Consider the following 13,316-nt stretch of genomic DNA (forward strand, 5'->3'; position numbering starts at 1 on the left):
GCCAGGCATGGTTGTACACGCCTGTGGTCCCAGCTACTTGAGAGGCTGAGGTGGGAGGATCGCTTGAGCCCAGGAGTTTGAGGTTGCAGTGAGCCATGATTATACCACTGCACTCCAGCCTGGGCAACAGAGTGAGACCCTCTCTCTCTCTCTCTCAAAAAAAAAAAAGACTTATTTTAAAGCAACAGTTAAGAGTTTGGGATTGGCACAGGAATAGGTAAACGTAGCAATGGAATAGAATAGAGAACTTAGAAGCAGACCTGAACATATGTGGAAACTTGGTAAATATCAAAGTAGCATTGCAGATCAGTGGGGAAAGGATGGACTATTCAATAAACAGTGCTAGATCAGTTGGTTATCCACATAGGAAAGAAATGAAATGAGATCCCTACCTCATACATCACACAAAAATCAATCTAGATGGATAAAAGACTTAGATGTGCAAGGCAAAGCCTTTTTTTTTTTTTTTTTTTTTTTTTTTTTTTTTGAGACTGAGTCTTGCTTTGCTGCCCAAGCTGGAGTGCAGTGGTGTAATCCGGGCTCCCTACAACTTCCGCCTCCCAGCTTCAAGCGATTCTCCTGTCTCAGCCTCTCGAGTAGCTGGGATTACCGGTGCCTGCCACCATGCCTAGCTAATTTTTGTATTTTTAGTACAGGTGGGTTTCACCATGTTGGCTAGGCTGGTCTTGAACTCTTGACCTCAAGTGATCTACCTGCCTCAGCCTCCCAAAGTGCTAGGATTACAGGTGTGAGCCACTGCATCCGGCCAAAATTTTAGACCTTTTAGGAGAAATATAAGATAATTTATTTATTTATTTATTTTTTGAGATGGCGTCTCTCTCTGTTGCCCAGGCTGGAGTGCAATGGCGTGATCTCAGCTCACTGCAACCTCCACCTCCTGGGTTCAAGCAATTCTCCTGCCTCAGCCTCCTGAGTAGCTGGGACTACAGGCGCCCACCACCATGCCCAGCTAATTTTTATATTTTTAATAGAGACAGGGTTTCACCATGTTGGCCAGGATGGTCTCGATCTCTTGACCTCGTGATCTGCCCGCCTCGGCCTCCCAAAGTGCTGGGATTACAGGCATGAGCCATCACGCCCGGCCAATATAAGATAATTTAAAACATTTTTTTTAATTTTTTTTTTTTTTTTGAGACAGATTCTCACTCTGTCACCCAGGTTGCAGTGCAATGGAGAAATCACAGCTCACTGCAGCCTCAACCTTCTGGGCCCAGTTGATCCTCCCATCTCAGCCTCCTGAATAAGCTGGGTCTACAGGCACATGCCTGGCTAATTTTTGTACTTTTTATGGAGACAGAGTCTCACTATGTTGCCCAGGCCAGTCCCAAACTCCCGGCCTGGAGCCATGCTCCTACCTCAGCCTTCTGAAGTGCTAAGTGCTGGGATCATAGGTGTGGGTCACTGTGCCCACCAAGAATATTTTTATGACTTTGGTATACAAAAGGATTTCTTAGACAATAACATAAAGGACAAATCATAAAATAAAAGTTGGATGCATTTAACTATGTTAAAAAATATTAACTTTTGAAGCTGGGCACGGTGGTTTACGCCTGTAATTCCAGCACTATGGGAGGCTGAGGCAAGTGGATCACTTGAGGTCAGGAGTTCGAGACCAGCCTGACCAACATAGTGAAACCCTATCTCTACTAAAAATACAAAAATTAGCCAGGCATGGTAGCACATGCACGTAATCCCAGCTTCTTGGGAGGCTAAGGCAGGAGACTCGCTTGAGCATGGGAGGCAAAGGCTGCAGTGAGCCGAGATCACACCACTGCCCTCTAGGCTGGGTGACAGAACAAGAATCTGTTTCTAAATAAATAAATAAATAAACTTTTGTTCATCATAAGACATCATTTTAAAAGGTGATGGGCTGGCAGAAGATGTTTCCAATTCATACAACTGATAAAGAATAACTCTCCTGGGCCAGGCACGGTGGCTGAGGCCGGCAGATCACCTGAGGTCAGGAGTTTGAGACTAGCCCGGCCAACATGGTGAAACCCCGTCTCTACTAAAAATAGAAAAAAATTAGCTGGTTGTGGTGGTGGGTGCCTGTAATCCCAGCGACTTGGGAGGCTAAGGAAGGAGAATCGCTTGAACCCGGGAGGCGAGGTTGCAGTGAGCCGAGATCACGCCATTGCGCTCCAGCCTGGGCAACAAGAGTAAAACCCCTTCTCAAAAAAAAAGAAAAAAGAAAAGAAAAGAATAACTATCCTGACCCAACTGCGGTGGCTCATGCCTGTAATCTCAATGCTTTGGTGACTGAGGTAGGAGGATCACTTGAGCCCAGGCTGCAGTGAGCTGTGATCACACCACTGCACTCCTCCAGCCTAGGTGATAGAGCGAGACTTTGTATCAAAAAAAAAAAAAAAAAAAAGAGAGAATCCTGGCCAGGCACAATGGCTCACACCTGTGATCCCAGCATCCCAGAACTTTGACGGGCAGAGGTGGGAGGATTGCTTGAGCCCACAAGTTTGAGACCAGACTCGGTAACATAGGGAGGTCTATCTCTAGCAAAAATTCTTTTTAAATTCTGAAAAAAAAAAAAGTAAGACTATATATCAGTAAGAAAAAGACAAGCCATCCAATGAAAACTCACCAAAAAACATAAAGCAGCATTTCACAGAAGAGGACACAGGAGGCCGGGCGCGGTGGCTCAAGCCTGTAATCCCAGCACTTTGGGAGGCCGAGACGGGCGGATCACGAGGTCAGGAGATCGAGACCATCCTGGCTGACACGGTGAAACCCCGTCTCTACTAAAAAATACAAAAAACTAGTCGGGCGAGGTGGCGGGCACCTGTAGTCCCAGCTACTTGGGAGGCTGAGGCAGGAGAATGGCGTGAACCCGGGAGGCGGAGCTTGCAGTGAGCTGAGATCCGGCCACTGCACTCCAGCCTGGGTGGCAGAGCGAGACTCCGTCTAAAAAAAAAAAAAAAAAAAAAAAAAGAGGACACAGGAATGGCCAATAAAACTTCTGATTCATCCATAATCAGAAAAATGCAAAATGATCATGATGAGATTCATTTTGTACCTATCAGATTGAAAAATATTAAAAATATTAAATATTAAAAAGCCTTACAATACTAGTGCTGTCAAGGATGTTAAGCAATGGAAATCCTACTAGCAGAAGTGTAAATTGATATAATCACTTTGGATACATTTTGATATTTAGTAAATCTGAATGTGGTTATAACCTCTGACTTAATCAGCAATTTTTTTTTTTTTTTTTTTTTTTCTGAGAAGAAGTCTTGCTCTTGTCCCCCAGGCTGGAATGCAGTGGCGCGATCTCGGCTCACTGCAACCTCCACCTCCCGGGTTCAAGTGATTCTCCTGCCTCAGCCTCCCGAGTAGCTGGGATTACAGGCACCTGCCACCACATCCGGCTACTTTTTGTATTTTTAGTAGAGACAGGGTTTTGCCATGTTGGCCAGGCTGGTCTTGAACTCCTGACCTCAGGTGATCCGCCCACCTCGGCCTCCCAAAGTGCTGGGATTACAGGTGTGAGCCACCACGCCTGGCCAAAATTAACTTATTATTCATCCTTTAAGTGTTTTATTTGGCTACTGAGGTAGACAGGTAGCCCCCAGTGATCCCTACCTCCTGGTATTCATGCCTTTGTATAAGTCCCTCCCTCCTCTTGTGTGTGGGCCGGGCCCGATGATCTAACAAATGGAATACAGCAAAGGTGATGGAGCTATTACTTGCAAGACTAGGTTACAAAAGACCATTACTTCCATCTTGCTGGTATGCTTTTGCTTTCTTTCGCTTGCTTCAGGGTGATGAACTTCAATACCCTGATGCTGTGTTGTTGTGAGCTCCCCTGTGGAGAGGCCAACATGTCAAGGAACTGAGACCCTCGGTCCAACAGTCCACAAGGTACTTTATACCCTGCTAACAACCACAAGGTGAATGTGGAAGTAGATCTTGCTCCGGTTGAACCTTGACATGAATTCAGTCCTGGCCAACACTTTGACTGCAACCTTGTGAGAGACCCTGGACTGTAAGACTTATCTAAGCAGTGCCTGGATTCCTGATCCATGGAAATAGTGAGGTCAATGCATGGTTTTGGTTTAACTTTTGATTTTGAAATAACTGTAAATTCCACAGACAGTTGTAAATAAGTGGTATGGAGATCCCAATACTTTCACTGAGCTTCCCCAAACGGTAACATCTTGCATAGCTATCGTACATTATCAGTCCCTGTTTTCAATTCATTTGAATATATACCTAGGCGTGGAATTACAGGGTCATATTGTAATTCTATGTTTGACTTTTTGAGGAACTGCCAAGCTGTTTTCCACAGTGACTGCATTTTATTTTCCACTCCCACCAGCAATGTATAAGGGCTCTGATTTCCTCACAATCCCACCGACAGTTGCTGCTTTCTATGTGTGCACGTGCAGGTGTATGTTTTATAATAGCCTTCCTAATGGGTGTGAAGTGGCACCTCATTGTGGTTTAGATTTGCATTTTTCTCATGACTAGTGATGTTCAGCGTCTATTCATGTGCTTATTGGTCATTTGTATATTCTCCTTGGAGAAATGTCTATTCAAACCCTTTGTTCATTTTTAGATTGGGTTGTTTGCTGTTGTTGTCGAGTTGTAGGAATTATTTATATATTCCGGATATTAATGCCTTATCAGATATATGATTTGCAAATATTTCTTCAATCCTATAGGTTGCCTTTTTACTCTGTTGATATTGTTGTTTAATGCACACAATTTTTAATTTTGATGAGGTTCAATTGACTTAGTTTTCTTTTGTTACCTGTACTTTTGAGTCATATCCAAGAACTCATTGCCAAATCCAAGGTCATCAATATTTCCCCCTACATTTTTTCTTTTATTTATTTATTTATTTTTGAGACAGAATCTTGCTCTGTTACCCAGGCTGGAGTACAGTGGTACAATCTCCGCTCACGGCACCCTCCACCTCCTGGGTTCAAGCGATTCTCGTGCCTCAGCCTCTCGAGTAGCTGGGTGGCGCGATCATGGCTCACTGCAGCTTTGACTTTTTGGGCTCAGGTGATTCTCCCACCTCAGCCTCCTGAGTGGCTGAAACTACAGGCACCCTGCTAATTTTTTGATTTTCTGTAGAGGTGAGGTCTCACTATGTTGCCTAGGCTGGCCTGGAACTCCTGAGCTCAAACGATCCCTCCTGCCTCGGCCTCCCAAAGTGCTGGGATTATAGGCATGAGCCATTGTGCTCTGCCTAAATTTTTTTTTTTTAATTTGTTTTAGAGACAGGGTCTTGCTCTGTCACCCAGGCTGGGGTGCAGTGGCCTGGTCATAGCTCACTGCAGCACCAACTCCTGGGCTCAAGCAATCCTCCCACCCCAGTCCCAGTAGCTGGGACTACAGGTGCACACCACCACGCCTGCCTATATTTTTTGTTTGTTTGTTTTTGTAGAGACAGGGGTCCCACTATGTTTCCAGGCTGGTCTCTCAAGAGACCCTCCTGCCTTGGCCTTCCAAAGTGCTGGGATTACAGGCGTGAGCCACAAAGCTTGGCCGGAAATTTTTGATTACTGGTTCAGTCTCTTTACTTGTTATAAGTCTAGTCAGATTTTCTATTTTTCTTGACTCGGTTTTGGTAGTTTGTGTGTTTCTAGGAATTTGCTCATTTCATCTAGATTATTCAATAATTATAGTCTCTCATAATCCTTCTTATTTCACTAACGTTGGTAGTAATGTTTCCTCTTTCATTTCTGATTTTAGTAATTTGAGCCTTCTCTCTTTTTTTCTTAGTCAATCTAGTTAAATGTCTGTCAATTTTGCTGATCTTTGAATCTCTGTATTATTAGTCTACTTCCTATTTTGTTTATCTCCTCTCTACTCTTCATTATTTTCTTCTTGGGTTTAGTTTGCTCTTCTTGGTATAATTTTCTTCATAATTACTGTACTTAGAGTATGCTGTGATTCTTGGATCTGTGTTTATGGTATTCATCAAATTTGGAAAAATTTCGGCCTTTTTTTTTTTTAATCCACCCCTCTTCCTTCAGGGACTCCCATCACATGTACAGAAGGCTGCTTCGGATTGCCCCCCAACTCATTGATGACCTGTTCTTTCTTTCAGTCTTTTTTCTCTGTGCTTCATTCCAGTAGTTTCTATTATTATGTCTTCAAGTTCACGAATCTTTTTTCCTGTAGTACCTAATTTGCTGTTAGTCCCATCTAATGTATGTTTTTTTTTTTTTAGACGGAGTTTCACTCTTGTCACCCAGGCTGGAGTGCAGTGGTGCGACCTTGGCTCACTGCAAGCTCTGCCTCCCAGGTTCAAACAATTCTCCTGCCTCAGCCTCCCGAGCACCTGGGATTACAGGCGCCCGCCACCATGCCCGGCTAATTTTTGTATTTTTAGTAGAGACCAGTTTCACCTTCTTGGCCAGGCTGGTCTCAAACTCCTTACCGCAGGTGATACAATTGCCTTGGCCTCCCAGAGTGCTGGGATTACAGGCATGAGCCACCACACCTGGCCTCATCTAACACATTTTTTTTTTTTAATTTAGATATTGCCTTTTTTATCTCTAGAAGTTTATCTTTTTAAATATCTCCTGTATCTCTACTTAACATGCTCAATTTTTCCTCCACCATCTGGAATATGGTTATAATAACCATTTATCATCCTTGTCTATTAACTTTATCACCTATGTCATCTCTGGTCAGTTCCTATTGATTTTTCTCCCCATGGTGGATTACATTTTCCTGCTTCTTTGCTTGCCTGTTAATTTTCTATTGGAGGCCAGACATTAAAAATTTTACCTTGTTGGGTGCTGGGTATTTCTGTACTACTGTAAATATGCTTAAGCTTTGTTCTGGGAAGTTAAGTTATTTGGAAACAGTTTAACCTTTTTAAATGCTTGCTTTTAAGCTCTTGTTTGCTTAGTTGATTTTTAAGCCAGGATCAAAAAGTAGCCTTTTAATCTAGGACTAGATTTGCTTCTCTACTGGGGAAGTACTCTACCCAGTGTCTTATGAAGTTTTCCCACCCACAATCAGGCCAGTGGGAACACAAACTATTCTGGTCCCTGTGTGATCTTTGAGTATTTGTCTCTCTAATCCCTTCAGGTGGTTCTTCTCTTAGCTTTAGGTGGTTTCTTTCTTTCCTTCCTTCTTTCTTTCTTTCTTTCTTTCTTTCTTTCTTTCTTTCTTTCTTTCTTTCTTTCTTTCTTTCTTTCTTTCTTTCTTTCTATTTTCAGACGGAGTCTCACTCTGTCGCTCAGGCTGGAGTGCAGTGGTGTGATCTCGGCTCACTGCAACCTCCACCTCCTGGGTTCAAGAGATTCTCCTGCCTTGGCCTCCCGAGTAGCTGGGACTACAGGTGTGCACCACCACGCCCGGATAAGTTTTGTATTTTTAGTAGAGACAGGGTTTCACCATATTGGCCAGGCTGGTCTCGAACTCCTGACCTCATGATCCGCCCACCTCAGCCTCCCAAAGTACTGGTAGGTAGTTTCTTTATGGGCATGCACTGACCAATCCCCAGCTGAAGACTTGAGAGACATCCTCTGCAGATCTCCAGAGCTTTCTCTTGGTGCAGCTATCTTTTCTCCAGTTTTCTGTCCTGTGAACTTTAGCTACCTTGGCCTCCTAGTCTTCCAAGTCTGTCTTCTTAGCTCAAAAAGACTGCTAGGCTCTGCCTGTGTTCCTCCTCTCTGCACTGTAGCCTAGAAACTCTCTCCAGGCAGTATGCTAGGGCAATTATACAACTCATCTTGTGCTGGGCACGGTGGCTCATGCCTGTAATCCCAGCACTTTCGGAGGTCGAGACAGGTGGATCACCCGAGGTCAGGAGTTCGAGACCAGCCTGGCCAACATGGTGAAACCCTGTCTCTACTAAAAATACAAAAATTAGCCAGGCATGGTGGTACACGCCTGTGATCCCAGCTACTCAGGAGGCTGAGGCAGGAGAATCGCTTGAACCTGGGAGGCGGAGGTCACAGTGAGCTGATATCGCACCACTACACTGCAGCCTGAGCAACAGAGCGAAACTCTGTCTGAAACAAACAAACAAACAAAACAAACAAAAAAACCTCATCTTGTTTGTTTCTCCCCTTTCTCTTGTCACTATCATATGCTGCCTGATGTCCAGTGTCTGGAAACCATTGTTTTATATAGTCTGTCCCTTTTGTTGCTATTGTTTTAGGCAGTAGGGTGAATTACTCAATCTTGGCCAAATGTAGAAGTCCCGCTGCCTCTTTGTGATACTGGGGTTTAAGATGTTACAGGTCGGGTTTTTCTGGTCAGTGAGAGTCTGGCCCTGAGAGACGGGGCTGCAATGGAATAGAAGAGCTCCTGGAGTGAAGGCAGAATTAGAAATGTAAGGCTAGGCTGGACGCCGTGGCTCATGCCTATAATCCCAGCACTTTGGGAGGCCGAGGCGGGTGGATTACCTGAGACTGGGAGTTCGAGACCAGCCTGACCATCATGGAGAAACCCCATCTCTACTAAAAATACAAAATTAGCCAGGCATGGTGACACATGCCTGTAATCCCAGCTACTTGGGAGGTTGAGACAGGAAAGTCACTTGAACCAAGGAGGAGGAGGTTGCGGTGAGCCGAGATCACGCCATTGCACTCCAGACTGGGCAACAAGAGTGAAACTCCGTCGCAAAAAAAAAAAAAAAAAAAAAAGTAAGCCTAAATTGTTAAGTGAGTCACTCATGTGGATGCTCAACAGGCAAACTAAGTGGAAACAGAACTGGTATTACAGACAGAGGGATGAGGATGGCAAAGGGCCTGGAGGAATACATTAGCAGTAGCTTCAGAGAGTTACAAAGTATTTCTTACAGCTGGAATATAAAGTACATAAGAAGCTGCTATGGTTTGAATGCGTCCCTTCTAAAATTCAGTTGTTGCCTTCGTGATAATATCAAGAGATGGGTCTTTTAAGAGGTGATTAGGCCATGAGGGCCTCTCCCTCAAGAACAGGATTAAGGCCCTCAGAAAGGAGAAAAGAGGCTTTTTAAAAACTCTTTTCCCCTCCTCCTCCATCCCCTCCACTTTCCCCTCCTACTTGTTCCAAAAAAAAAAAAAAAAATTGCCCATAAAAGTTTCTGGATCGGAAAAAAAAAAAAAGAGGCTTCACAGAGCATTCAGTTTGCTTGCCCTGACACCTCTGTCTTGTGAGGACACAGAATTATTTTCCTTCAGAGGAGGCAGCCCTCACCAACAACCCAACATGCTGGCTCCTTGATCTTGGGCTTCCCAGCCTTCAGAACTGTGAGAATACAAATTTCTATTCTTTAAAAATTACCCAATTTCAGGTATTCTGTTATAGCAGCACAAAACAAAGACAGAAATCATGTCAGGAAATGAAATGGACAGGTGACTGTATTTGAAGGATCCTGTCTGTTATACTAAGGAATTGGATATTTTCTTTTTCTTTTTCTTTTTTCTTTCTTTCTTTTTTTTTTTTTTTTTTTTTTGAGACGGAGTCTCGCTCTGTCTCCCAGGCTGGAGTGCAGTGGCGCGATCTTGGCTCACTGCAAGCTCCGCCTCCCGGGTTCATGCCATTCTCCTGCCTTAGCCTCCTGAGTAGCTGGGACTACAGCCGCCCGCCACCACGCCCGGCGAATTTTTTTTTTTTTTTTTTTAAGCAAAGACGGGGTTTCACCGTGTTAGCCAGCATGAGCTCGATCGCCTGACCTCGTGATCCGCCCGCCTCGGCCTCCCAAAGTGCTGGAATTGCAGGCGTGAGCCACTGCGCCCGGCTTCTAACGTTCTTTAAAAATATACATTTTACACTCCCTGCACCTCAGCAAAGGTGGCAATGTAATCAACACACTGGCTTATTTTGTTCTCCTCACTATTAGACGCATGTCCCCAAACTACCTGTTATAAGCCCTGTTTTTTTGGACTTTTCAAGGGCTTTGTCCATCGTTCTTCCCCCGGCATCCGGGACAGTACCACTTGGGCTTTGGTTTATAGTTGAGACTCACATACGAGAAACGGAACCACTCGATGGGGCATTCGTTGTCGCAGCGGATCATCTCTCATTAGAAGCGCTCGCTGGAGTCGATGGGGAGGTCTGCGGGGGACGCCTGCCGCTACACCTTGGCCATGGAGCTCTGCTTCTTCTTGGAGGTCTGGGCTTTCTTCTCCTTGGGCGTGCCCCAGGTGACGTCGTCGTGGTCGCTGTTGCTGGACGCGTTCTCGCGGTTCTCGTTGTTGCGCTGCCGCCGAGAACGCTTTGCTGTTGGGCTTTTCCGCCTGCGCGGCCGCCTCTCCCCTGGGCCTGTCCGGGAGGACCTTGCCGCTGTCGCCCGCCGCGTCACTCTGCTACTGCTGCGCCTGGGACGGCTCCACGTGGCTGTCCACCTGCCGCGTGCGGCTCTCCACCAGCTCCACCCTCTGGCTCACGATCTGGATCTTCTGGTCGCCCGGCTCCTAGCTGCGGATCAGGGTCCGCTGGGCGCAGGATGGCACCTGCGGCTTCTGCGCGCAGTTCGTGTCGCCGCGGACCTTCTCGTAGCACTCGTCCAGGTCCTTCAGGGTCTCCTCCAGCAAAGTCTCCGCGCCTGGAGCCCCGCTAACTCACGCCTCCCCCGCTACGCGCGGCCGCATCCTCCGGTCTGCAGAAGTGCGGCATGTGACCGTCTGCGAGCCGGTGTCGCGGTACGCCGGCTCTAGACGGGCGGTCCGAGCTGCAGCCCAGGCCCCCAGCCCCCAGCCCTGGCCCCGGCCCGACCTCTGGCATTGCTCCGCGGCTGGAAGCGCAATGCCGTTCTTACTGTGCTCCGTTGCAACCATTTTTACTTTCTTTGAACTTTTTTTTTTTTTAAATACGGAGTCTTACTCTGTAGCCTTGGCTGGAGTGCAGTGGCGCGATCTCCGTTCACCACAACCTCCGCCTCCTGGGTTCAAGCGATTCTCCTGCCTCAGCCTCCTGAGTAGCTGGGACTACAGGCGCGCCATGCCTGGCTAATTTTTTGTATTTTTAGTAGAGACGGGGTTTCACTATGTTGGCCAGGCTGGTCTCGAACTCCTGACCTCGTGATCTGCCTGCCTCGGCCTTCCAAAGTGCTAGGATTACAGGCGTGAGCTAACTCTTACTTTGTTTTCTGCTTAAAACTCACATGATCTAATTGGCATGTCTCCAAGCAAACACGCTCTAGCCCTTAAGAAATGTGCTCTCTGTGCTAAAACCTTGTTACAATGTCTTAAGTCACGGTCCAAAAAGCCAGATTGTTTTCTCAGACACTGTCAAATAGCTCTGCATTGACCGCTGCTATATCTTTCCTACTCTTCCAGAATCTCTGCTTTCAGTTGGAAGAAGTGGAAATGCCCCCTTATGTTCGCAAGGTTTTCAGCTTTTGCCCAGGCATTGTTCTGTAGAAGCGCTTTGTGGGTTACTTGTGGAAGTGCTATTCAACCCTGTGTAAGGCAGTAGGAGCAGATAGAGGTCAGAAAGTTTGGTAAATTCTGTGACATACTCCAGATTCATAGTTTAGAAAAACAGCACCTCCACCGGGTGCAGTGGCTCATGCCTGTAATCCCAACACTTTAGGAGGCAGAGGTGGGAGGATCTCTGGAAACAAGGAGCTGGAGATCAGCCTGGGCAACACAGGGAGACCCCCACTTCCACCCCCATATCTACAAAAAATTTTAAATATTAGTTAGGCTTGGTGGTTCTCCCCTGTAGTCCCAGCTATTTGAGAGCCCAGGAATTTGAGGCCTCAGAGAGCTACAATTGTGCCACTGCACTCCAGCCTGGATGACAAAGCGAGACCCTGTCTCAAAACAAACAAATTTTAGCATTATATGCCCGCCGTTTTGCACCTTGCTTCTTCCACTTGAGGCAAGCTTGTCCAATCCGCAGACCGTGGGCCTCAGGTGGCGCAGGACTGCTTTGAATGCATCTCAACACAAATTTGTAAACTTTCTTAAAATATTATGAGATTTTTGGGCTGCGTGCAGTGGCTCATGCCTGTAATCCCAGCACTTTGGGAGGCCGAGGCAGGCAGATCACCTGAGATCAGGAGATCAAGACCAGCCTGGCAAACATGGAGAAACCCCATCTCTACTAAAATACAAAAAATTAGCTGGGCGTGGTGGCACGCACCTGTAGTCCTAGCTACTAGGGAGGCTGAGGCAGAAGAATCGCTTGAACCTGGGAGGCAGAGGTTGCAGTGAGCCGAAATTGTGCCACTGCACTCCAGCCTGGGCAACAGAATGAGACTCCATCTCTAAATAAATAAATAGATTTTTTGGCAATTTAAAAAAATATAGCTAGCTTATCAGTTACTGTTAGTGTTAGTGTATTTTATGTGTGGCCCAAGACAATTCTTCTTCCAATGTGGCCCAGGGAAGCCAAAAGATTGGACACCCCCGAAAGGGTATATCCTGGAAGTATATCTTTCCAAGTGAGTCTATATAGAGCTGCTCATGGTTTTTGTGACTGCATAGTATTGTGTCCAGAGTTGATTCCTTCTGTTGGGTTCTTGGTCTCACTGACTTCAAGAATGAAGCTGTGGACCTTCATAGTGAGTGTTACAGCTCTTAAAGGTGGCACGGACCCAAACAGTGAGCAGCAGCAAGATTTATTGTGAAGTGTGAAAGAACAAAGCTTCCACTGCATGGAAGGGGACCCAAGTGGGTTACTGATGCTGGTTGGGGTGGCCAGCTTTTATTCCCCTATTTGTCCCTGCCCACGTCCTGCTGATTGGTCTATTTTACAGAGCACTGATTGGCCCATTTTACTGAGTGTTGATTGGTCCATTTTACAGAGTGCTGATTGGTGCATTTACAATCCTTTAGCTAGACATGGAGCACTGATTGGTGCGTTTACAATCCTCTAGCTAGACAGAAAAGTTCTCCAAGTCCCCACTCGACCCAGGAAGTCTGGCTTCACCTCTCAATCCCCACTCCAAACAGGACACCCCAACTGCTGTTGGGAATTGGGCAATGACCACTCTAGCTACTTCCTGCTGGATAGGGGTGAAGAAGCAGCCCTGCAGTTGTAGTATCCTCCAAAGGGGAACTCTTTAGGCCAGTCAAAGGGCCAATAGGTTGGTCCAGGGGTCCTCAGTAGAAATTATTAGTTGAGCTCATTTGGAATTCCATTTGTAAGACCATCTGTAGCTTGATGGCCTCGATCCTAGAGGAAACAAATTTGACAAGGAGGTTAAAAATACAGGGCCGGAAGGAGAGTAATAGCAAGATGGCTGTCACGGGACCTAGAAAGGGGAGAAGCCGGCCGGGCGCGGTGGCTCAAGCCTGTAATCCCAGCACTTTGGGAGGCCGAGACGGGCGGATCACGAGGTCAGGAGATCGAGACCATCCTGGCTAACACAATGA

At 46.3% G+C, this 13,316-nt stretch overlaps 1 pseudogene across 1 annotated transcript; it reads right to left on the minus strand.

The window, feature by feature from the left end:
- Positions 1–2,414: 2,414 nt before the first annotated feature.
- LOC100424705 (inhibitor of growth protein 1 pseudogene) lies at positions 2,415–10,769 on the minus strand (annotated as a pseudogene). Its single transcript, XR_013412729.1, has 2 exons — positions 10,572–10,769; positions 2,415–10,514 (listed from the first exon to the last, which is right to left on the minus strand). The product of XR_013412729.1 is annotated as an inhibitor of growth protein 1 pseudogene (transcript).
- Between the last annotated feature and the right edge of the window lie 2,547 nt (positions 10,770–13,316).

This window comes from Macaca mulatta, chromosome X, assembly GCF_049350105.2.
Source record: "Macaca mulatta isolate MMU2019108-1 chromosome X, T2T-MMU8v2.0, whole genome shotgun sequence".
NCBI classification, from domain to species: domain Eukaryota; kingdom Metazoa; phylum Chordata; class Mammalia; order Primates; family Cercopithecidae; genus Macaca; species Macaca mulatta.